The sequence below is a fragment of the Micropterus dolomieu genome, linkage group LG05, assembly GCF_021292245.1.
Source record: "Micropterus dolomieu isolate WLL.071019.BEF.003 ecotype Adirondacks linkage group LG05, ASM2129224v1, whole genome shotgun sequence".
Classification (NCBI taxonomy): Eukaryota; Metazoa; Chordata; class Actinopteri; order Centrarchiformes; family Centrarchidae; genus Micropterus; species Micropterus dolomieu.
The window spans coordinates 28,263,264-28,289,199 of record NC_060154.1 but is presented as its reverse complement, the minus strand read 5'-3'; the positions used below and the strand labels follow the sequence as shown (position 1 = coordinate 28,289,199).

The 25,936-nt window shown below is 40.1% G+C and overlaps 1 long non-coding RNA gene across 1 annotated transcript; it reads right to left on the bottom strand.

The window, feature by feature from the left end:
- Positions 1–5,212: 5,212 nt before the first annotated feature.
- LOC123971526 lies at positions 5,213–22,504 on the bottom strand. The gene is made up of 4 exons (XR_006825216.1): positions 22,309–22,504; positions 16,591–16,746; positions 6,070–6,213; positions 5,213–5,963 (listed from the first exon to the last, which is right to left on the bottom strand). It is a non-coding gene; the product is annotated as an uncharacterized LOC123971526 (long non-coding RNA).
- Between the last annotated feature and the right edge of the window lie 3,432 nt (positions 22,505–25,936).

The window sequence follows — 25,936 nt, the reverse complement described above, 5'->3', positions numbered from 1 at the left end:
ATAAATGGCATGTACTTTTAAGTTACTTGTCATCCACATAACACCTGAAGACCGACCATAATAATCAATTACGTCTGTAGCAGCCTCCTCTTCAGCAGTTCAGATCTGCACAGTGTGAGGCCTGCTCAGATATGAAAATAGTATGGAGATTTACTGGAATTTGCAATATTTAATTGGAGTTTGTGTGCATCTCTGTGTATGTCTCTGTATCTACTGGCAATATGCCTCCTGAAATTAAAGCAAAATTCTTTGATCTGATATAAGATTTGAATAGTGGAGATTTAAATATTTAAAATCTTTCTGCAGTGTCACTTTGATCTTTGAAATGATTAATAGGGGTTTGTTATAGAAAATACACTAAACGGATCTGGGAGAGCCAACCCACTGTAATTGTGAGTTCTCTCGCAGAGTGAGGGTAAATTACACATTTTAAAGTAACAGGGTAAACAGTTCATTTGAATTTTATTTCATTCTTTTATGTTTAATGAGACAAGAAGACAGAGAGCGACTTCAAACACCCCAATCTAAAGTGGAAAAGATTTTCTCCATGAGAGAATGACACTTGGAAGGGGAAAGTGCTTTCATCGTTTATCATGATGATTAGGAAGAGGAGGCTCTTTGTCTCCCATCTCTGCCTTTTTCAAGCATGAAGTGGGAGAACTTGGCCAACACCCATGAAGGCGGCATCACCAAATAATGCTGACACTGACAACAGTGACTGTTGATTGTGTTATACTGTCTCAGCAGCCTAAAATTACCAACCTTAATAAGAATATACAGCGCAACACCTTAAGAGTGACAAGTCAGTGACAGCACTGACATTTTGATGCCTCTTTTTCAACCTGTTTAGCTTCTATGACCAAGCGTTTCATTCCTAGAATTACAGTCGATTAATATTTTTAAGTTTTAAACTGAGAAAGGTGTAAGTGACCTTTGTGATCAGCAATGACCATTCACTAAGCCCGGTTGCCCTTAGTTACTGTGGCAACCCGTTCCCATCTCAGGTGTCATATATGCACACTTTGACAAAATCTTGGCTATTGTACGCAAAACGTAAATTTTGCTGGTTGCCACGCCAGAATGACATTTTTGATTTAAGACAGAAACATACAAATGCAAGGTTTCTCATTTCTTGCTAACAATAATCAGTTTTGCCGGCTGAAATGACTGTCACTGACTGTCAATGAATGCCACTTTTTATCAACTGTAGATAGCTAGCTAATTAAGCTAACGTTAGCTCCATGAGTCGGTTGAACACCTATCCGACTGGCATTTTAATATTTACAACCGAAATTCCTGTACAGTAAAAGTGTCCTATACTTGACATGCAAGAAACTGCTAAAAAGTAGAGGTTAAAGCAGCATGTCTCAGGCAAAAGGTTAGCATCCTCAACAACTGAACAGACAAAGGCTTTAAGTATAAGATTACCCGGATCTACTGAACATAGCTTTTATTCAATAATAACATTAAAATGGTATTTGCTTTGAATTAATGTTTAATTCATCATAATTTCTTTTTAGTAGTATGCAGAAAATAGAATTATCGTCCCCAGTTTATCCACTAATGCTCCAGTGGCTCTGCCCAGTTGAATATAAAACTGTGCATTACATTAGAATTGCACTCTTTACACTGCAATGCTTTTTTTCCTCTTATAAATATTCAAAGTTAGATTGCCTGAAAAACAAATATGGGAAATACAGCAGCTATGTCACTGTTTTTATCAAGCATGAATGTTTCATTTATGTATTAATTCAAACAAGCCATTTAAATTTCTTCCCCCACTTTGAGCAGCACCAAAAATGAACATTGACAGAAATTCAGCCCATATGTAATTTGTTTCAATCTGACTCAACAACAACATGGATTTTTAGATGAGCAGAATCATCCCAAACAACTGAAAGCATTTCCTACCATGCAGCCTCTGTATTGACCTTTCACTTGCCCTTTCATCACAAAACACACTTTTTATGCTCCTTTTTCTTGACTCTTTTTCTTACTAAAGACACAAAGCACAGTCTTAACTGAAGCAGATACGGAAGGTGAGTGAGTGCTTTGGTGCGTGTGCAGGGTTCGTGCTGCGTTCCTCTTAATGGTGGCCACAGGTCAGTGAAGATGTGTCTTCAACTGTTGTTAGCGGCTGACAGGTGACCTACTGGACCATGAATTGTCTGTCTAACATTTCGGGCAGCGTACCAACCGGTGTTTCCAATTGTTGTGGCACGCTGCAAGAGAGCCACCTGCTCACCGACCGCTGTGATCAATGAAGATGATTTTTTCCCCCTTTTTTTAGTGACACAACCCAAAAGAGGGGTATTGACATTTGAGGCTGGGGCGTGAATCGATAGCAACCAGTCAAGCCGTCTGACTGAGCAAAACCCATAAACGTCGAGCCCTCTTGTAGTGGATGAAGGATTGATTGATTGTTGAAATGGCAAATATTAAGGCAGGGTGTCAGTTTTTTTTCCTTTCTCACAAGCATTTTGTGAGGATAGGAAAGTGCTGAAAAACATGAAAGAATGGCTGAAGCAGATGAAAGAGTCCCTAGGTTGTCATGCATTAAGACTTTATTTTAGGAAGGTCTTATTTTAATATGCACTTAAAATGCACTTAGGAACAGAGTACTGTTTTGTTATTTGTAAATGGATACAACAGATTAATATACAAAAAAGGAAATGCTATGCTATGTGTCTCCAAGCACAGCTTTGCCCTGAGTAGCCTCCTTCTCGGCTGCCTTTGCCTGTCTTGTCAATATCATCCCCTCAGTAAGTAAAAGCCACTGACACGTCTGATTTAGTCATTGTGCCTTTCAAAGTATCTTTCCACACTAATCAAAATGACTCTCTGTTAAATAAAGCATGAAAAAAGCTTTTCCATGAACGGTGTGCTGGAGCGGAAGTCATCTTGCCTGTTACGCTAGATGATTAATCAACAGATTGGATTCTGCTCGGCACTGCAATTCCTTCGTGCAGCACTCAACTGCTTTAACCCAAACATTAAAAAAATGAAAAGTGTGAGTTTGTTTTTAAGTGAAATTAAAAGATAGACTGATGGTGTTTCTTTAAGGATAGGTGAGTTTTTTTTAGGGCTGAGACCTGCCAGGAAGTATTAGTGTACGTTCCTTGCTCTGACTGTCAGAAAGGCTGGTAAATGGTTTAAAGACAGTGTTGAGGGGTGTTGGGGGGGGGGGGGAGAGCACTGTGCATACTAGATTTTGGTCTGAATGGAAAGTTGCTACCCATTGGTAAGTGCCTAGATTTACCAGAGTGTGGCACTTAGCTCTCTGCACTAAGGGCCAGTCAGTGATCAAATGTAGCATCAAAATGCCTGGATTCTCGGTTAGTAGCTGCTTGACAGGGAATAACCACAAAACAAGCAATTGCCTTATTGCTAGCTTGATGTTTATCCCTCACTGTGGTGTCGTGGTGTATATCCACACCGTTGCCCATTCAATCCATGTCAGCTGTGTGGCAAGAATTAATCATTGTTTATAAAAAATGAAATAGATTTTTCTGCTTGTTTACTGTAGCGTGAAAGAGGTAAAGGGCAAGGTTTCGGAAATAGAATCATCCCTGTCTTTTTCTGCTTAACGCGTGAAAATAGTATTGATTAATGGCCATTGCCCCCTTTTCCACGCAGAATGATGTAAAGACCTTGTCAGTTACCATCACCTTCTCCGAGAATGTGTTCCATCAATCCCACGGCCAAGCGGGCAAGCAATGGCAGGTGGCACATATTTCACCTGCCCAGGCAAAATGGGCCAGTAAGTGGGACAAGGCAGCGAGACAAAAGTGACACATATGAAGGTGACAGCTTTTCACACCTGGGAATAATGGTTTTGATAGGCGTCCTGCTTGTTTCACTGCTGTGGACTGAACAGAGACCAAAAATGTGTGATAATATACACAATTAGCTCATGGCGCAAAAAGACCCAGGGCCTTCACAAGCCAGGGCAAATCTGAACTCTACCTTACACCAGGAAGCGTCACGGCTCCATCTCAGCACAATACTGGAAGAATACCATGTTTTGACACATCAAGGATACAATTATTGGACCCTAAAGCCATGCTTGTCCACACATGTACCCTATCAGTTAGATAAGGAATAGTTGTGGGAGCACTGCAGTTAATTTCCACATCACCAGCAGAAGGCTATCATCCCTGCTTCATCCGTGTCTAACACTGAAACAAGTACAAATTATCACCATTGAAATATGGTGTATATATATATCTGTGATATCCCTGTCTCGTATCTGTTTCATGCCAGCTGATATTACACACATGCAGCAACTTCAAAAGTATAGCAGTGTTAATATCACTTTGTATGTCCAATTTATTCTGTCACAGTTTCCTTCTCCCATGTGTTTTGTAAAGGAAAGATGGCCCTTCAACAGAGAAGCCTCACCAATTTATTGTCATTATCACTGTCAGTACATGCAGAGCTATTTTTGTTTTTCATCTGACCATGTTGACACACTCGCCACATTAACGTCCTACAGTGGAGCTGGATCTTGACAGAAAGGAGGATGTGTGGGAGCCTGACGGGACGTTTTGATCATCTCTATGCTATATTAGATGCATAGTGTTCTTACAGCTCGTCAGCGCAGGGCAAAGTTGCACCGCTCACTCTCTGTAGGGCATCCCTAAGATACTTCAGCTTATTATTATTATTAAATGCTTCCCAGCAAACACAGCTGTTGGCGCTGAAAGAGGAAGACACAGGAAGAAATCGATAAAATCATGCCTCTAATAAGGTGAGAGAAATATTAAATATACATGTTAAACCCCATACATGAAAACTAATGGTGTCCTGAAGCCACAGTGAGCAGAAATTACCTAAAAATTTAATATGACATTAAAACATCATCCTGATTACTGTTTATTAAGATTGTCAACACACTGAGAGACCGCTGTTAATTTCATAACCAATACATTTAGCAAAAGTAGGCAGATTTTTGAGTTTGAGTCATTTTTAGGTAGTTCTCAAATAAAAACCTTTTACTTGAAATTATGTAGCTGTGCTTGGTAATCATTCGATACATATACATTTCCTAACTTCACATAGTTTTATAAAACAGTGCAGACCATTAAATATCAAGCCAGTCTTTATATCACGTTTAGGTGCATTTGAATATTCTTTATTCAGCAAATTAAGTAGCAATATATTGCCTAAAGAGCAGATTCCTGTGGTCCCTGACATCCCTAAATAAGTAATATTGTAAATGATAATTATAAAAGAGGCTCTCAAAAAACCTAGAAATTAAAATTTCTTTTTATCTGCAATTTAGATTGTTTACATTAAAACATTATAAGTCAACTATTACTCCTGGCTAAATAAATCATTTAGCAGACTATTTCTTGAAAATCTAAATTCAAGACTGGACTAGCACTTGATGGGCACTAATTCAACCTAGTTAGATAGATAGATAGATGACACATGTGGTACTTTTAGTTACTTATCCTACTACAAAGAAAAAAGAATATATATATATACACACACACATTTTACTGTCATTATAGTGTATATATGTTACTTTAATTGTTTCTACTCCATGTGATTTAAATTAATATGTTATATACTGTCCATTTGTCAGTCTAATGTCACAGTAATTTATAAAGTAATGACTAATATAAAAAAGAGTAATAAAGGCAGAAATGGATTTTAATGGCAGAACATTAAGAAGAGACCTCTCAGTAATAGTCCAGGGACACTGGCAGCCCTCTCCACCCAGTCCTCCCTCTCTGGGTCAGCCGATGGAGGTCTGGGACGTGTTTATGGCAGGTTGGGATTAAGGAGACCAAATCCAACCTGCTGTTTCCTAAGGCCTCAAAAAGCTGTGTTGGATAATTAAACTGTCGAGACATGGTTCCTTTCGTCTTTTTCTACTCTCGCCTTCCCTTCCTGCAGTTTAATTTATTTGGACAGGGGGCAACTCGGTGGGCAGGCTGGGCAGACTTCCAGCTCAGCTGTGAATGCAATGATACAGTGGCTATAAGAGTTCAGAGGTTGGGGTGAAAAGGTAGAGGCATCAGTGATGAGCCAGGTCAAACTATTTAAGTGAATATTGCTCACCCCGTCTGACGGCCTGAGTAACACCTTCCTGATCCACAAGGCCAATGGACAAAGGAGGCAGCGTCTCCGTCTCATCAGCGAGGGATTGTGGGCTTCGGCTGCTGTAGAACGGCTGGAGGGGCAGAGGCATGTGTCCGAGGGTCCCTGTAGAGCCAGCATTACAATGAAAGACTCACTGTTGTTGACCTAGCCCCAGGCCACATGTGTCACTAGCATAGCCATCAATACTACCATGTCATTACATTTGCACTTCAAAAATTTAAGCACAGCTTGATTCTCTTGCCATTGTCAGCGTTTATATGCAGTAGAGCCTATAACGAACACTGGGCAACTATATTAAAAAAGGGATGTACTTGTTCATATGACATGTTGGCATCCTTGTTTGTTTTGTTGTTGTTATTGTTTTCATTACAATGGTGCAAAATTGAAAATAGACAGGAAAAGGCTGGTTTCCATCCAAATACAGCACTAATCTTAACCAGAGTTCCAGAAAATCTGAAAAAGAAAACTCAAATGAGTATGCATTTCCCAGCACTACTGTTGTGCAAATATTAGGAGTTGGTTTGTGGAGATAAACAGTTGGTGGTGCTAATGCTCCAGTTGAGTGCCATTAAACAACAGCAGAAGAAGAGGGTGATGTAACGAGATGACATAATTGAAAGAGTGGCAGTTTAACCTCAAAGGATGGGAAATCATGTAGAAAATGTGATGGAGACATGGTGTTTGTGCTTGTTTTATTTACTAATTTGAACACTGTTACCGTCTCCTCTTCAAATCAAAGTCAAATTGAACATCAAATAAGTGGAAGGTTACACACTTTTTTATCCCAAAATTTACAAAATATTCATTGCTGAAATGAAACTATTACATGCAAATTCCTTATATGTATCCATGTAGATTTGGAAAGTGTATCTTGTAACTGTACATTGTATTTGTCCATACAGTGTAGTAATTGCAACAGTCAGCAGGCCCTGCACGCTCTCTCTGCCCTCCCAGCCCTTGTGTGAAGTCAATCGTCATCCTCTTCCCAAGCTTATAAAATGTTCCTTATCAATATTTTAGCACATCAATTGTGGTAAACACATCTCCCCCTGAAAAGTAAATTATTAGTGGACACAGTCACAGGGGATTGACTGTCTGGGACACTCTCAAGGCTTTCTGTCTTGTGTTTGCTCTATCTCACACACTCTGTCAATTTCATCTTTGAGAGGGGGACCAATAGAATCCAGCAAAAGCTCTTGTTGAGGATTTTTCAAACTAAACAATGCCCTAGGCATATTGTATTCTCAGGAGAACTGTTGGCCAAAGTAAGATATGCTTCGATTCCCAGAATGCTGAACATTGTACAGTAAAATTAGAACACAAACAGTGTTGATTTTATCATTTGAAGAGTCTAACTGTGTGTAAATCCATAATATAGTGTCAGGAATTCTGTTAAAGGACTCCTTCTACTTTTTGGTACGCTTAATAGCTTTCTGGCAGGGAGTGAGATGAGAAGATTGATACCAAACTCTTGTCTGTGCTGTAAATAACAAGCTACACCCAGCTGGTTAGCTTAGCTTCGCACAAAGACTGGAAACAGCTAGCCTAGCTCTGTTCAAAGGTACGAAAATCCACCTACTAATAGCTCTAAAGGCTGTTTGTTTAATCTGTACAAAACAAGTATAAAAACAAGTGGTGGTTTTACGGGGAGTTATGTGCTATTTCTTAGCAAGGCACTGTAACTTTCTGGAGTCCCGTTGTGACAGCCAGCGGAGACTCCAGGAGCCATATGCAAGAACCTCTGTGTAGATTCAAGACTAAAACTGTGTGTCTGCTCAAAAACAGAAGAATGAATAAGCATTATTTCATCAGATGTATAAAGCTGTTCGTATGCACAGTTCTCTCAATCATTGTGTGACGTGCATGAGCCTAATTTCCACTCCCACAGTAAGTCATAAGTGGATGTAGAAAAGTCCTTAATCATCGGCGTGCATAATGATGCCTCCTCACGCTCCACCACTCATTAGAGCAGTCAATAAAAAAAACCATACAAAAATAAGAAGTGCAATTATTTTGTATTGACAAGGTTTTCCAACAATGCTAGAACAGCACACGACTATTATTCACACCTGTTATAGCGCCTACATCATCTTGGCTGTAGCACTGGGGGGCTGCGTAAACAAGGCCCTCATGTGAAGAGGGCCCACAAAGATACTCGAAGGAATAGCAGGGGATGGAGGGAGGGGCCTAAAGAGAATGATGTACAGGGTCCAGATTTTTGTGCGACTCCCCTGTAATTCATACCACGCACCTGTCTGCCATCATCGGTGTTGATATCTCAACCATCAAATGACAGAAAGGCGATCAATGATTCATTTAATGCACTCATATTGAAATATTGAGACTTTACAAAATATTTCAGAATCAAGGATAAAATTAAAATAATGCATCAATCACAAGTAATTCATTACAATTCTAAGAAATTCAAAGTCTATAAATGTGCCCTTGATTTGCACATTACAAAAAAATAATAACTCAGTCAGGGAAATTGGCATATAAACTATTGCAACATGTTTTATTATTTTTATTGCATCTTATTTTCCATGTTCACCTTATGGTATCACCCGCAGCTGGCTCTAGAAAACTATGTGTATGCTTCTTTTATAAATATCAGTTTATGCACCTTTTTTTGTGCTAACCAGCTGCTATTTATCGTACAGACTTGAGACTGGTGTCAATTTTCGAAATCGCTGAATTGACTTTTCCAGTTTCAAACTATCCATTGCAGAGCTCAGTAGTGTCTGAAAATAAGTATTTGACTTTTACATCTGTTCAAGTACAGTATATTCACAAATTTGTTATAGCTCAGGGTTTGCTGTTAAGCAGATTTACAAACAGAAAGTAATAATATATATCATATTGCTGTAGCTTTTGCATCACATTGAGATGATGATATTTGTCAGTGTGTGAAGTTTCTTCGGGCAGTCCGAAGCAGAGTTGGCATGCTGAATGATTACCCTTTTAATCTTGGAAAGAGCTTAAAAACATAGATTATCATTTTATAGCCAGTCTTTGCCAACCTAAAGTCTGATGGTGCTGTTATTAATTTTGTAAATAGTATTGATGTAAAAACTGAAGCACCGTTTTTAGTTTTAAAAATATTTATAACTTGGTCTAAAATAGTGAACATCTAGCACTCTAACCAGCATAAAGGAAGAAGAGTTTTTCTGGCCTTATGTTTAATATTGTGCTTACGGGAAAAAGATAAGAAAGAAATTTACCACTGACATCATGATAATATGAACTGTTGAAATAGATGTTCTGTTGTAAAATTTTATTTTACTCATGAACCACAATCAGCATTATCATGCACAGAGCGTGTGTCGAAATATTCACACACACAGTAAACACAACCCTTGCAGAAATATATATGCATGTACGTAAAATCACACACAGCATGATAAACATAATGTGTGTACTATCTTTAACAGGGAACTGTGTTTTCACCAACTGAATCAGTTTATCAGTAGTGGTGATGTGAAGCCCCAGTCACATCACATCGCACTTTACTGACTTTGCTTTACAAATCCACCTCAACTGCCACAAGCGAGGCATTGCTCATGTCATCTGCAAATCACAAATCGTAGCTCCTGACGCGAACCGCTGCACAGAAGCCAAGTGCCAAAGGGCTCTGGCCAAAGCCAGCATCAGACTTTAAAGTGATTTGAAACAGTGAGCAAAGGAAGGGCAGAATTTGCCTCGGAGCCTAACATAGACAGAGCTTCAATCTTCAATAGAATGAAGGGAAAAAAAGAAAGAAAGAAAAAGATGAGAAAGGGGAAGAAACAGTAGCATGGGCAGCTCATCCATCATTTCTTTAAAAGGTCAGGATTTTGTAGGTGGAATTGGGAAGAGCAGCGAATTGCAGATGCACTGAACAGCAGGGTATTTTCCGCTGCCATGACCAGCTAAGGAGAGCTCCTTTAAAACACATCTGCCAGTAAACATTTTGGCCTGACTCTGGGTCATCTCTCCTGTCTGGACAAGACCCAGCAGAGCGTGAAGATGTACCTGCACAAACCCCAAGACAGCCTTAGTCACTTCAGACTTTCCTTTTAGCCCCACTGCTTCCCTTTTAATTGTTATGATAATGTGTACCGTAGCACATGGATATTTGTGTTTTTTAACCTCCTCTCCTTTTCAACGTGAAGTTTCTTTCCTTGTTTTCATATCAACAACAACTAAAATCTACATTATTTTAAATGCGTTGGCCCCGGGAAGTACCAAAAACAACACTGATCGACTCAAATTCTGATATTCAAACAGAAACAACCTTATAAATCAGGGGGAAGAAATCCCAGCGACGCGAGTACTGATTTACAAAATACAATGTATCTGGATAAGGGCTTTAATAAATGACAAGAAAATGTGGCACCATAACAGAGCAAATGAGTAAATGAAATGTCATTCCAAATGATATGTAATTATATGACTACATGTCTCAGAGGTACATTTGGAACAATCGAGAGGAAATGGGGCGTCGGCGGCTAAGTGCCTCTTTACTTCCTTCAACCACTAGAATCGAAGGGGGATAAATGACCTTCTGGCATTATGGACGGGGAGAAACAAACCAAACACACGTCACTCATAAAAGACACATACTCTTTCAGAATGTACTGTACTTACAGGGGAATTCACTACATTTGAAAAGCACTTTCTCTTCCACTGTCAGAGTGATGAAAAGGTTGCTCTCCCAGAGAAAATAATAACGACAAGAGGGACAGATGTGAGCTTGGTTATAAGTCTCTCCATCAGCCCTGTAGATGCCGCTCAGAGACCCCTGGGACCCGCACACACATCTGTAAAGAATTGTCAACGGGACTGATACAGTACCTAGAGTAATAAAAAATGAATATCCCTGCCGCGATGTAAACACAAATGACCTGAGCCATGATGCATTTGCTTAGATCCGCTTTGATCCCCCCTCCTCCGTATCTGTGTCTTCCACCATCTCCGTCTCATGTGTTTCTTAAGCAGTGAGCACACAGTTTGAGCAAAGTCGATAATTGCAAATAGTGTCGCGGATTGTACGGACTCATCCTCAGTGTTTGGAAAACCAGCATCCCCAAATGACTCAAGTGAAAGCCTGGCTGATCCTAAACACCTGTTTAATGTTGTCTTAATATCAGAATTTAAAAAGCACGTGGTGCATTATTACTTTGCTATAGAGATATAACAAGCGCTAAAGCTGCCGTACAATCGTTTGAACAGCCTGCACAGATGGCTAGACAAGAAAAAGAGAAGTGATACATTAAACATGAATTGTTCGAAGGACGCAGACTACATAAAAGCATGTGGTGACAGGGTCACAGGCATTGTGCGCGATGTGAGTGGAGGGGACAGATTTGCAGAGTCTTTTAATGTGCGTGCTTGTGCTTAACATTGTTTAGAGCTCAGTGATTTGAGATTACTACCACAGGGGGCAGCCTGGGGGCATTTTTATGATGAGCTTTGGAAAATGTTGCCAATAATACGCAGAGCTCTTTAAGGTGGCCATCTCTTTCTTCTGCAGGGGAAAACTACATCAAACCTGGACAAACTCATCGCTGAGGTGCTGCTTATTCAGAGGGTGATGTTTAAAACCGTGCAGCATTTCTAACAGATGCAGGTTCCTTGCCCACATCAGTAATCTCCACCAGTGTTTTTTTTTCCCACGGAGGAGCTGCTCTGCTAAGTTGTCCGAAAGGTGTTTAAGTTGAGGCCTTGAAAGTTGTGCTAAGAGCTCCAGTTCGACTCCTGCTCCATGAATGATTCCTGGAATACGAGTCAGGTTCCACCCCGCTAGCCTAACCTCCAGGGAGCTCTTCATTATCTGTCATTAAATGTTTTTAAGTTTGCATAATTGATCTTCTCCAATAAGTCGTCATTGATTTATGGAGGTCTGGGCTGAAGGAGGAACTGGTTAAAAATTCATAACCCTGCTACGTGTCTTCACAATCCATTAGCTGCTCCTGCACCCAGTCCTTCCATTGATTGACCTTGTGCCAAGAATCTCATGGACTCCGCATTTTTCCCTCTTTTATTGCACTGTGGGAAGAGTTATGTTTCAGCTTTTTCCCCAGACAGGTCTTACTTTGATTTTCTCCCTCACTGTATGTTTCTCGCTGTCTCACCCTCCCTCTGTCTCTCTGTTTCTCCTGCTCCATCTAAACTGAAGACCTTACTCTGAGACGATGAATAAATAAAGCATGTTCCATAAACAGCTTTCCACTATTATTTAAGCTTCCAGGACCTCGCACTCTGACAGCCTGCTTTCCCTGCCATCAAATTCAAGTGTGTAAATTTTCTAAAAGGCTCTGAATGTTTTATGATGATTTCAGGGAATGATGGAGTAATAGCTGAATAGTGAAGCTATTACTTTTAATATTTATATTGAGTGCTTTGAATCATTGATGTGACAGGATGTAAAATCAGAGCTGCAGGACGTATGTACTTCACAACCACAGCCACTTGGCAAAAAATATTTGTTTTCCTGAGCAGCCCATTCTAAATTGTTGTGAGCTACCCATCGGGGCATGTGGGTGACTCTCTTTTCCATTAATTTTAATCTTACATTGACAAAGGGAAATTCTTGGAAAGCAATAGTTCAAATATAGAGTACGTCTGAAAGAAATTGTAACAAATCTTTGAGAGTGTTGTGTTTATAATTCAGAGGTCAAGCTGTGCTTGGGTCAGGACCCCTTTTATTGTCCTCATACCCAGTATTTCTGAGTAATGTTTGTCATATGAAACACTAACAGTGAAACGTAAAGAAGTCCATTTCTAAGAGTGAAGAAGATACTCAAAAACTAAAAGTCACAATAATGAGATACTAAGTTTGACTTAGTATCAAAAAAAAAGCAAAAAAACAAAAACTTCAAACAGATGAAAAGTTAGAAATGAGAAAAATTTGGAAAAGTCACAATTGTGAATGAATGAAGTATAGTGTGTAAAACTGTACATCATTTTGATTCACTATCTTATGTCTTTGTCAAAATACATGTTTAGATTTAACAATTATGACCTTTCTGACATGAATTCTGTCCCTGTCATAGTTTAAACTTAGTAATGTAAATAATTTGAATTTATTATCTTATATGTATAATTTACAACTCATAATTTTTCTGTCCTTCTTACATTTGAAAATTTTTGTTCTCGTTTCCCCGGTCAAAGTGGGCTCTCTCGTACAATTGTTCCCACAATACATTGTTACATTTGACTGTCTCTATCACAAGTTTTATTTTGTAACAGGTGCCTTTTAAAGTATTTAACCACAATTCCTCTATGAAATCACAACTACATGCTGTTACAACTAACAGCAAATTAAAATTCAAACCCTCTCAATTCAATTAAATTGGGCTTTATTGGCACAGGAAACAGATTTTTGAACAGTAAGTTTGACAAAATGTTGCCATTTTCACTTGCCAATGTTCATCATCAACATGTTTTTCAGTATCTCATTACATTCCATAACTACAAAACCACACAACAAAGAGAAATCAAAGATTTACTCATGACATCCCTTATCAGATCTTATTCAGATGTTACTTGTAGAGGCTATACTTTAGTGTGGGATTTGTAACCTTAGTTTTAGTGTTGTTTTGTCCCCTTTGCACAGGGAGCTTTAGTCTGTGTATCTTGTGCTGTGCAGAGCTTGGCAGTTAAAGGCCAGTTTATTCTTGGGGGTATCAGGCAGCCTTGTCCTGAGGGAACAAGCTCTTTCATGCACAGTTAGTGCACTTGACTCAGCATGGAGATGCTTTCAGATGGAAAAGGCATGTTTAGAGGACGTCTTATGAGACATTAAAGCACTACTGTTCCATTGTTTTAGCTCTTCCTAAATGTCACTTTCCTCTCCTGAGCCTGCCCTTCACCACAATGTTGTGGGACACGTCACAGAGAAAGGCCTTTTCTCTGCTCCCACTGAGGGTCCATTTGACAAGAGGAGCAGAATGTAAACTCACCACTCTGGCCATTACTGTCGTCTTCATCTGTTTACTTTCTATGCAATATTTATTGAAAGAAAAACAGAACAAATCAGCCAAATTATGGCCTCTTAAGGATAGGTTTTTGTAAAGTTGTTGTATAAATTTCCTGTGAGCCTGATTCTTTAATGTTTGCTTGTGGTTTTAAATTTTATTTGGATATATTGCATGACATTTTCTAATTAGTTCAGGTTAATCACATTAGTGATAGCACACTTGTTGGGTTAATTGCTGAGTATGACTATTATTCAAGACCCAGAAGACAGACTCAAAGATAGCAAGTTCTCCTTACTTTTGCTTTATATATGACTGTACTACATTCTAAAAATAACATACACAGCGCCGAAATTGTCCCATCTGTAGTTATCACAGAAAGAGAACAACCTTCACTCTATGAATTTAAAAATACTTTTAGTCAGAATAATACATATATATGAAAATATTACAGCCTGAGTGGAGTCAAGAGGTCTTTTTCTTTTAATAAAAGGGAACCCGCTCTGTTTGTACTGATGTGTTTATGGCCCTGGACTGACAAAGACTTGTCAGCGGGCTGTTTCATAAATTTTCAGACTTAATAGCACCTATCAGCAGTGGAAGCTGAGGCAAAGTGGAAATGCATAAGCAATGACAAAACAATACATAGCTATCATGAGTCTGCGTGTGTGAGAAGGTGGACATGAGCTGAACTCAATAACTCTCAGTGCTTCATTAAGTTTATGTTCATCCACTTAGCAATTGAAAACAGCCTGTTGCGGACTGTTAGGGATGGAACTGCTGATCCAAGCCAGCGAGTGCAGGTGGGTTTCAAAATGAAATTAGATTTACAAGTGTTGAGGTGTGTGCCGCCTTCTCTGCTTGGTAATGCTGATTTAGGTGCGAGGTAATGACTTGTGTGGATTCAAATGTTGGAATAATTGAGAAAGAGATGCCGTGACTGGAACAGATGTTTCATATAGACTTCTCCTCAGACTTCTATGAATTGCGTGCATGTGTTTAGTAGTTCTATACTTATGGGGACCAATTTTGACGGTCCAATGGATTTTTGAAGACATTTTTGGATTGATTTTGGGGCTGTTGGTTAAGGTGAATTCCCGGGCTACAGTAGTTCCTGGTTTTGGGTGTGGTTAGGGCAAGCTCCTAGGACATTCATGTACTGTAGTGTAATCCACTGTCCCCATATATATAGCAAAAACAATGTCTGCGGAAGGTGAGTGTGTGTGTCTGTGTGAAGTGACTCCACTCCTCACTCTGGATACATGAGAGGAGGTTAATGTTGTCTCAGCTTCCATTAACTATGAGCATACTTCTGGGTCTCTTTGTACATGCCTGTGAAATGAAATCACATACACGCGTGGCATACATTGTGAAACTCCTTAGTGATTAGGAACCATGACTAGTGTATCCAACGTTCTGTGTATGTGGTCCTCCAGAATAACTGTGCAAAGGTCAGAATAAATTTTTGAACAGAATGGACCAGAGATGTTTGATGATCCAGTTACCTTAACAGAGACTGCAGATTATGATAAATTACTTGCATAAGAGATCCGTCAACTTCGGCTAAATCTGTATGGAAAACTTTGAAGGACAAACCCAGCGGCACTGAATGCAAAACACAATTTAGTATTGCACATACTAAGCATACACATAATAGTAAGTACTAAAAACTGCTTGTGGCCATTGGGGGGAAAAACACCCATTACAACTTTTGTTGGCACTCTGGCCTCAGGGGTCAGGGATGAGCCCATTGCTGCTTGGCACAGCAGTACAAGGCAAAGAAGACACAGAAGAAGAAGACATGCACACAATTCTAAGATTTATGCTTTTTAAAAATGCTTTAAAGTGGTTGGTTTGGCAAGTGTACGTCTGGTTAACTATTCCTGAAAGAGCAGCGCACAGCCGCTTCCCTAAGCTTTTCTAGGAACCATCTGGGATTGTGTCCCACACAGTATATAAGAATGGTCCCAAATGTGGCTCGCCTGTTAGTGCATATAACAGTTGGCATGCTGTTGGTCATCTATCCATGTAATTGGAGAGCTTTTTTACATACAGTCAATCAAAACGGTTTAGTTTATAATGCTTTTCTATGAAGCACAAACCAGTGTTGTTACTGTCAGCCAGACTGCAGCCTATAACACAGCCACAAAAAAACATCAACTCTGTGCAGCAGCTAACTTTCGTTTTCTAGGTGTAATGTATCCCTGTCTGAAAGCTTGGACCTTGGCCTTTAGCTGCTTTTATCTATTATCTATTATCGTGTAACTTTATCTCCACCTATAGTTGGTATCACTAGAGTCGGGACATTTCCCGGTGGCCTGAGGGCCGTTTTGGCCTGCCGTTAACTGTCAACTTGATTAGTGGCAGCGGTAATATGGCAAGCTTTTTTTTTTATAATCTAGCAAGCAGAACAATCGCACATCCACCTTGTTCGCGTTATCTCTCTCTCTCTTTCTCTGCCCGTGTTAAGAACTTCCACGCAGCTGGCCTCATTGTTTAGCGTTTGTGTGTGCGTATAAACCTTTTCAGACATGGAGTGACGCTCCTCCTGCGTAGGTAGCCTACTCTTTGGTTCCACAGGGTCTCACTGCGCTCCATCCGTGAACAGACAGGCAAATAAGCGCTTCGCGAGCACATGCTCGGTAGTTACCATGGCACCAGCTTCTGTGCTGAATCTCTGAAAGCATAAAGATAAAATTTCAACATTTGAGCATATATAGGCCTATATCTCATTCTATTCTTTAAAAGTGTAGCCTATAGGCTTATTTATTGTGTCTAGCCTATCTCTCTGGAGTTTTGAGGGTGCACCCATAGCCATAGCATACCTTGAAAACTCAATGTTTACATTGGCTACTTTAATGATCAGTCGCAAATGTCTAAAGATAAACATAGAAGCTAAGACTATACCTGGTTTGGTACCTGTTACATCAACAAATAGAGTTAGTCCACAAAATTAGCGGTTATTATTGTGGCAGTCCACCCCTTGTTGGTATCCACTTTTATTAACTCCAATCGACATCATAACAAATTCCAAACTAAGTGGATTAATAAAGTCCATGAATACCATATTTGTGTCAGCAGTATTTTATTGAAAATAATTATTTATCTAGCTAAAAATCAGCCAACAGAAGAAAAAAATATTGTGAAAAATGACAAAATTAACATTTTTATAATTAATACCTACACAAAGCTCCAATTTGACAAAAGAGGTGAAATTATGGATTTCTATAGTGGAAGGTGAAATATTGTAACAATTAAGTTTCCCAGACTCTGTGGCTGTGTTAAAGAAGGTGCTGAGCCCCATGCTGACATGACAGGCCTGTCTTAGATCCTGTCTAGGCGTGCTCCCTCTCTCCCATGTCTTACCCCCATCTTCCTGTCTCACCTTCAACAGTGGCACATCTGACTCAGTGCCATTTCCCAATTTTTGTGTGAACGCACACAATAAAAGGGCACACCAACACACTTACAATACACAATAATGTTGACAGTGACACGCCTTCTCTCTCTGTCTTACAAGTCATATAGTGGATGCACACACACACACAAATGTGCATGCTGAGGAGGATGTTTTCAGGGTCTAAATACTGTTTGCTTGCAGCTCCTAAAGGCTGTAATAGTCATTCATTAATGGGATAAACAATATAGTGATGATTTTGTTATACCTGGAGCCTTGCAAGTAGCTGGATTACATGTATAATTTTTTTATGGGTGGCACTAGAGGAAAGGACTTTTGGTCATTAAAACCACTGCTACTAGAGGATTTATCCTCTAGGTATCATGATTATGTTTAGCAAAAGTAATTGCCATCTATTTTGATGTTTCTTATGTAAGGTCAGAGGGTCATTTCAAAGAAATCCATACATTACTTTTTCATTAAACCTGTCAATTGACCAAAGTTTTGGTCAAGTGGAAATTCTGTCCTGCTGATTAATGTATGACCACTATAGACTCTCTTTTTAGCTTCTTTTTTTTTTGGTTTCCTTCAACTCCTGACAAAACAATAAATGGCTCTCTATGTTCCCCAGCTAGTTGCTTTGTCTAACTTTGTCTGCAGTAGGGTGCTGGGCAGGTAGCATACTACAGGGTACTGTGGCTGAAAGCAGCACTGATAGAAGCGGTGAGCACTAGGGAGTACTGTAGCAATACTACATGTTGGAATGCTGCTAGTTACATAGAAATATACTACAGACTGTGGTCTGTGCCGGTTTGTTTTGTTTTTTTTGTTTGTTATAATTGAACATATATAATTCTTAACATTAGATAATAAAAAGTATTAAGCTATTTTTTTTAGAAGTAGTTTGCAGTATAGCTTGCTACTTTCAACAAGGTGTTAGTAGTAGTGTTGCTGTAGCTTAACTGCTCCCACTGAGTAGCTTGTAGCTTCAGTAGTTACAGCCAACACTGGAGGTGAGAATGAAACCAAAACTGTAAAGATGCTGGCTGTAGTGCAGAGTCTGGTGATAATTTTCTTTGGCTTTGTCAATACAAGCTTCTCCTTCACATTTGACATTACTTATTGCTACTTTAATTTGGATTGTGCAGTAGACAGTAGATGGAAGGTGTCACTAAATTAATGAAGAATTTCCCCTTGAAAGCCATGAATATCCATACCCCATTTTATTTAACTGGGTCATTATTTGTCTAAATATCTTTGGAAGGAAGAGTTGGACAGGCCGACATATACATATTGTCTGTCCACTGGCCTGTCACTGTCTTTAGGTCTCTAATTTTGCTAATACTCAGAAAGATCTGCAAGCATACTTAAACATTTTCATCATGCTTACATGACAGGACTAATTAGTGTGTTTGTTTAAGTCTGTTTAATATTCAGGTGCAGCATTGTTTTCATCATTCCTCTGTGAAGCAGTCAGAAAGATTTCTTATCGATCCAATGCATGTGATACATGCAGGGCCCATTGTGAAGGCACAGTGCACTTTCTACAGATAGATGATTGACAGGCTGTTGTATTTCCTCAGAAGAGTGTGAACCAGTGAACCTGGTTAATAAAACATTAGAAGCGCAGGAGAGGCCCTCTAAAACGAGGGCTAGGGGGAGAAGGGGTCATTGGTGTTCAACCACCATCACGGCCTCAGAGCGAGCGCGGGATCTCCCCATCCTCCAAAGTACATCACAGGGGGTCCATGTGGCCTCATTAAAATCAAGGAGATCACATGTAAGGACCAGAGGAAGAGGGCTAGTCCCAGCTCAAAGCGCCCTGGACTCCCAGGGTATTACTATTTGAGGAAGTGCCACTGGAGAACACAGAGATAAAGCCTCAAACCGTTAAAACAATGGACATTTAACACAGCCTTTGCACTCTCTCTTCTTCAGGACTCATTCAGCTAATGCTTCAAAGATAGTGCCGCCGCAGCTACGGAGCTACCCTGACTCGGATTGGAAGTGAGCCACGTCAAGTTCACCTGATTTGATATCTTAGATAACCTTGTTGGGTGGAGAGATAAAGGCTGGCAGCTAGCTGTGTTATGTGGTGGTCTGAGCCCTCTTTGCTTTGGATCTACTCCATACTCTGAAACACTCCAGGATCTGTTAGATCTCCACTGTTTTCCACATAAACAATAGTCTTTTTCATTCCATTCATTACCAAGGAGAAAAACACAGATATATGCAGTTAAACTGCATAATTGGGCCTTTTTTTATTGAACTACTTATTTTTCATGATATCTCAATAATTTACATGGTTGATTGTGCAAAGAGTGGGGGAAGAGTGAGCTGTTAGGCCTATTTTCTAAGTCATTACGTTTGTTCAGCTGTCTGCCTCACTGTCGCATGCATTTCATCTTTTCCGTCCTTTATTTATTCTGGTCTTTGGACGCCTTCCTAGTCGTGTATTAAAGCTTTGCAGCTTGGCGACGACAGTGCGGCTGTCAGAGTGGGGGGTGCTGTTGTGCATCATCACTACCTTTAATGGCTGGCATCAAGTTCTGACAAGGCTACTTAAAGCTATGGGCTTAGCAAAATGAGGGGCCGCACGGCTGGCGCACCTTGGGATAAATAAATCGCTTATTTTTGTTTTGGTTTTATATATTTCCAGTAAGCAGCAGCGCCCTCATACTTATAGCTGAATTTCCTGGTTAAAGAAGAGGGTCAGAAACTACTATACAAGATAGTATTGTTAGAGAACATTTACCATGTTGAGATGTCATTAAAAAGCTGCTGTCAGACTCAGGGGCACTCTCTGACCAGGTCTGTTGTGAGAAGAACACCCATAATGAGTGGGTGGCACAGGGGGGGGGGGGGTACTGGTTTGTTTATGGATACAGTCTAAGAAAGCTCTTGTTTGGGGGACAAGGGTTCACGGCGAGCAGAGGGTAATTATGCTCAATCCGGTGACTTCGGGATGCTTCACATAACCTGACACAGGAGGGCAGGCGTGCCAGGCGAACAGGCGGAGGGAAGGGAGGATGGGTGAGAGCACAGGAACAAACGATGGTGACAGTGATATTATGGTGCTTGCAAATACACACGCATACAGAACACACACACACACACACATACGCGCAAACACACACCATCCGTGTAACTGGCATGTGCCCCAGGAAGGCAGGAATGCCAGTGAGAGAGGAAGCAGCAGAGAGTTAATTAGGGCTTGGATACACACTCTTAGGGCTCTCACACCTCACTCACCTCCAGCCTGCTTCCTTCCTGTCATTGTTCCCCGCAGTTCAGCCAGGGAGACACACACACACAACAAGATGGCCCCCAAATAGCTGCTCACTCTATGACAAGTTTAACCCAGTAGTGTTAGAGGGAGCGTCGGAGAGGACCGTGTGTGTCTTTCAGTTTGTGCAGCTCAAACACAATATCTAGTGGTACATTTAACCATTTTTCCTTTTTAAGACCCAAAACACAGGGACTCCAGCTGTTTATTTACTCATTACCCAATTATCACTCTCACAGCTAGACTGCATGGAACAGTGAAACTTTCCTGTGAGAACAGAAGTGCGGCGCATGCTACAAGTTGAGTACACACTTTCCCCAGTTGACAGCAAATAGATGTGACACATAAGGCAAGAGGTGTGCTGCGTTATGGCAGGAGACAGTATGACATATTTTGGACTGTAAGCCAAAAGTGAGATGCATTACTCGGTGTACTGAATTTACTGTATCTATTTAGAGTAGCTGTCTGCAGCCCTGTCTCCCACAGAGTGCCGTTATATACAAGTAATTTGCTTTGCCCATTGTGTTTTGGAATAAACGTAATTGCTGTCTTTCATTCTTTATGCAATGCTAACATGCCACATGTACACTGAAACAATTATTGGTCGCTGTAATCATTCTCCTTGCCATACTTGCCTTGAAGCGATCCCTTTCCACAGCACACTCCACTTCTTCAGTGTAAAAATGCATTCTTCTTCAGCAGCTTATTACGACCCATATTTACATTTATTTTTAGGCCGCGACTTCTAGTGACCATATGGTGGAAGCACAGGACAAAGTCAGGTGATGTAGTTGGAGGTTGGGTTGGATGGATGCGTCAAAACTAATTCCATTCTTGACTTTTGCGTGAAACCAACTAAACATTGAGTTGTTTGAGTTAAGTCATGTGGCTTACTATGTCACATGACGTTAAGTAGTTTTGTTGCCTAAACCTAACCAAACTGCAACGTAAATCACATGTTTAACGTCACCCGACTTACGGAATGTACTTATAGTCCAGTAGCCTGTTTCTGTAGCTCTCGCCAGCAGTTCTGTTTTAATTGTTGAGATTTACAGCAACATCTCTAAAAATAGGTCAGAACAGGGCAACAAACACGCTTTTGCAATCAGAGAGGTTGTGAAAATCAAAATGTAAGCAAGTACTGGTGAACAATGAAGTTGACCTAGAAAGTGTGATGGATGTCCACAAATTACAATTTGGGTGATAATTTTACTATTCACCTTTGTTTTCTCTTCCAAATACATTTTACCAAACTTTTCTAACCACCTGTGCCTTTTCATTATTGAACTTGAGACACACTTAAGAGACTAAAATACACGTGCATAGCTGTATGTGACCTGTCTCATCATTGTTCATCAGAAGCAAAAATGGTTCAAGTTGTCACCACATGCCCTATCCCCAATATCAAACAAACTTACTGCGTTAGCTACTTCCGTCAATATGTTAACCAAATTAGGAAGCTTGTGCATCTAGTTAGGTGGCAAATGACTGAAATTAGTGCCCTGAAACATATGTAAGCTAGCTAGCTCTGCTAACGTCATGTAAACATAGCTTACCTTTCGTTACGCTTTCTTTCTAAGTGGCAGTAAAAGTGAATAACGTGTTCCGAGCCGTATCCGTAAGGTTGCACCGCAGGATTTACAGAACTCAGTGTGTTTTCTTCTGAACGTTGTTTGACAGATTATTCCTTTATAGTTTAGACAGCTAAATGTTATTACGAAGATTTTGCTAAAATATCCTCCTGCTCCCAGACCTGTGTCCACCATTCACTTTCTTGGAGTGCGCATGAAGGGGGGCTTGGAGGGGTGACAGCCATTAACAGTAACAACACATTTTTAATTAGCGTCATTTGTTGCATTTGAAGGAATAAGTTTTACATCTACTCAAAGTTAGGATGTTAAATAAATTAAACAATGCAAAAGAAATTTACTGTTATTCCAAAAGTTGTGGTCTTGACTGGTCTTGAAATAAAATCCTGAGTCCTCTATGTTTGAGACCAAGACAAGACCGAGTACAAATGCGGTCAAGTCTGAGATGAGACCAAAACCATCTAAAAGTGGTCTTGAGACCGGTCTGGAGTACTACAACACAAGTGGATATTGTATGAAAAATATGATACATAGCAGTAAACCGTTTGCAAAAACATCCAATATAAGCTGTTCCTTGTTATATTGATAAAACACCATAAGCCAGACAGCATTATAATATATTGATAAGTATTTTGCTATTGTACATTAGTTGTATACTAACAACTTATAGGGGACAAGGTTGGCTGTCTGATACCAGTCCACCTAAATATCAGCCTGTTCCTACTACTGTACTACTACTTTAATTGCTAGATTTCATTATTAATCTCTCTTCTTAGTTAAAATACAGCACCTGCTTTAGGTACGTTTTTTTGATCTGCTAGTTTTGAAAAGATGGGAGAGTTCCTGTTATCATAACATGAAACAGATGGTGTGTGGAACCTCACTAACTCAGACCCCAAAGGAATTACTGTTGAGTGTTCAGATGGTTGGCATGCATGTAATACTGGACAATTTGGTGGTCAAATATTTGTCATATTTGACCACCAAATCAAGCATTTTCATGCTTTGTACGACATACATTTCCTTTTTGCATGGTCATTCATCTATACGTAGTCCCTAAGTGGCAATTAATTGATGTAAACAGCTTTGCATCCCCGCAGGCTTTCAATTCAGATGAAGGCTGGTGTGACTGTCCAATAGAGGGTGATAGATCTGGCCACAAAAAAGAATAGAACAATAAATTACATTTATTATTATTATATTTATGATTAGTATTATAGTTATTTATTAAATTATACAAATGTTCAAGGCAGTTTGTCCTGCCTCTGAATACTATAGTAGAAATAAGCTGCAGTCGTGTTCCGTGAGTACCAGCCCTTTTGGAGGATTTCAGTGTGGTTGAAAATCGCCCAGATTGCTCAGACAGACTTTAATGTTAAGGCATTTTTTTCTAACTGCAGGCACTACAGTGCACTCCAATAGCAATGTGTCGGTTGCGAATGAGTCAGCTTTATGAAACGGCTCCTTTAAGTGAGACGGCTCACCTCTGAGTGCAAATTTGACATAGTGAAAATCCATGGAATTACAGCTTCCGGGTCTGTCACGTGGTGCACACTGGCCCCAAGAAACTTTTGCCCATATACTTACATTGTGTAAGAAGTGGCTGACTGACTGATTTCTATAGAAAAGTGTACCAATAACATTTGGAAAGTTTAGAAGAGCCACATGATTGAACCATTTTATCCCCGTTAAAGTTAGAGAAGGGCTAAACATTTGCATTTGTTATGAATACATTACTTATGATCTAAAACTAGTGAGTCCACAACTTTAATAACACAGCTGCATTGACGGAGATGCCATTTTCCCCTATTACAAGTCAGTGTACCATCAAAATGATTCCGAAGGTGTTTTACCACATAATGTTTCTTTAAACAACATGTTGATAGCTGTTTCCCCTAAAATATTGCTTTATGGTCGGAAAATAATTATTCAAACAATGCACGAGGCAGCGCCACACATTCAAGATCAACATTGCTAACGTTACCTCGGTTAAGTCACTGTAACAATCAGGATAAATTCATTGGCAACTAATGGTGCTTAGTATGTCAAGAGAGCTGATAGTTTCATTTATCTTCCAACCCTAGCACAGTATGACTATTGACAGAATTCAGGTGTTGCCTGTAATTGATATTAAATGCAACAAAACACACCAAACTAAGAATTCAGTTTTAAAAAACCATACAAACTAAAAGACATTAGATTTAATCTGGAAAATCACATGTGATAAGAGTATTTGTGCTGCTTGGCTAGTTGCAAATTCTAGAGAAAGAGTGTGTTATTATGTGTTCTTGTGTTTGCACTGATTGAGGTGCACACAGGCTGGCTCTTTGGCAGATGTACAGAACGTCATGTATAATATATGTGTGCTCTTTCAGCTATGCACAAAAGCCAGATGTTCTTTCTATCAGTGGGTCCCCGTGCCATAAACATGTTGGAACACGGCGACGAAAACCAAACAACAACAAACAAGTGTTTTCTGTTACCAACAGCAGCCATTTTGGAACAAATAACAAAAAGACTTTTCAGGACTTTCGACAGCGGGAGGCCTGAAAGTTGTGTTTTTTTCCAGAGAGAGAGAGAATGCCAGTGTTTTTCATACACTTACAGTTTTTTCATTGTGTCTATCCGTCTTGCCTTCCATATCAGCTTGATGAGGGAGGGTTTTTCTTGTTGTTGTTGTATTGCATGTGTGGTTTCCAGGAGTCTCTTGGAGTGTAGTTTTGGCAGGGTGACAGAGAGCTCTCTCAGGGCTAAACAAACAGCTGTGGCATATGGGTAGGATGTACAGCGCGGCGCCACGTCTGAGCCACACAGCAGAGGGGATGGGGACTTGTGGGAATGTAAAACATAACCTGCCTGCGTTTAATAGCCTGGTCAGTTACATTATTACAAATGCTAGCAGCAGCAGCAGCAGCCCCACTCGGCATTCATTAGGAGCAGGGGCCTGAGCCGTGCCCCGCGATGAAAGCCCGGTGTCAGGCGTGAGCTCTGATGTCACGACGAGGGAGCGAGGAGGAGGAGGAGGAGGAGGAGGATGAGGGGGGGATGCTCTGCGAAGACCCACCCCTGGGTATCCATCACACACAGCCATCACTCGGGAGCAGAGTAGACCTGATAAATAAATCAACTTAGAGGCCCAGTGAGGTTTCAGGGCCTATTCCTCTTTATGAGTACAGCAGGGTGAGAGATGGAGAGAAGGAGAAAAAAAAACCTCTGACTTCTTCACGCCTTGGTCCCAGTAGGCATGAGGACCAAAGACACCAACTCTGTGATTCTTTCAAAAATTAAATATATTCACTTATCTGAAAGGCCCAGGCTCAAGATCCTCATCTTTTTCTTTAACATCCAAGATAAAAGTGTGAGGACTTTCCCATTGGCTTTCAATCGGCAGCGCTTTGAAAACTCATACTTAATGATTTGAAGGTCTTTTAGAACTTACTTTGGGACAACAATTTCTGAACTGCCTCTTTTATGTGGAGATGAGTAGAAAAGGCCTGTATGAAAACATCAGGGAGCTTCAAATTACCCCAACTTTAGAAAAAACATTGGTTGTTAGGGCTTAATTGAACATGACAGACTTTACTCCAGCAGCCTC